The sequence below is a fragment of the Psammomys obesus genome, unplaced genomic scaffold (assembly GCF_907164565.1).
Source record: "Psammomys obesus unplaced genomic scaffold, mPsaObe1.curated_primary_1811, whole genome shotgun sequence".
NCBI classification, from domain to species: domain Eukaryota; kingdom Metazoa; phylum Chordata; class Mammalia; order Rodentia; family Muridae; genus Psammomys; species Psammomys obesus.
In genome coordinates this window covers 22,467,737-22,468,708 of record NW_026596091.1, presented here as the reverse complement: position 1 = coordinate 22,468,708, position 972 = coordinate 22,467,737, and positions in this window count along the sequence as shown.

Here is a 972-nt window from a genome sequence, read left to right as displayed (position 1 = left end):
ACAGAGCTAAACAGAGAATTCTCGAAAGAGGAACATCGAATGGCAGAGAAACACTTAAAGAAATGCTCAACCTCATTAGCCATTAGGGAAATGCAAATCAAAACGACCCTGAGATTTCACCTTACACCCATCAGAATGGCCAAGATGAAAAACTCAAGTGATAGCACATGCTGGAGAGGTTGTGGAGAAAAGGGAACCCTCCTCCATTGCTGGTGGGAATGTAAACTGGTTCAACCACTTTGGAAGTCAATCTGGTGCTTTCTCAGACAACTAGGAGTAGTGCTACCTCAAGACCCAGCTATACCACTCATAGGTATATACCCAAAACTTGCTCAAGTACACAACAAGGACATTTGTTCAACCATGTTCGTAGCAGCTTTATTTGTAATAGCCAGAACTTGGAAACAACCCAGATGTCCATCAACGGAGGAATGGGTACAGAAATTGTGGTATTTTTACACAATGGAATACTACTCAGCAACCAAAAAGGAGGAAATCATGAAATTTGCAGGCAAATGGTGGGATCTAGAAAAGATCATTCTGAGTGAAGTATCCCAGAAGGAGAAAGACAAACTTGGTATATACTCGCTTATATAGACCTACAAGATATGATAAACATAATGAAATCTACACACCTAAAGAAGATAATCAAGAAAGTGGACACAGGCGAAGGTGATTAATCCTCATTTAGAAAGACAAATGGGATGTGCATTGAACTTATGACAGGAGTCTACCACAAAAGGCATCTGAAAGACTCTACCTAGCAGTGTTTCAAAGCAGACACTAAGACTCATAACCAAACCCTCGGCAGAGTGCAGGGAATCATATGAAAGAAGGGAAGTTAGTATGATATGGAAAGGATAGGAGCTCTACAAGGACCAAACATATCTGGGCACAGGGTCTTTTCTGAGACTGACACTCAACCAAGGACCATCTATGGATATAACCTAGAACTTCTGCTCGGATGTGGCC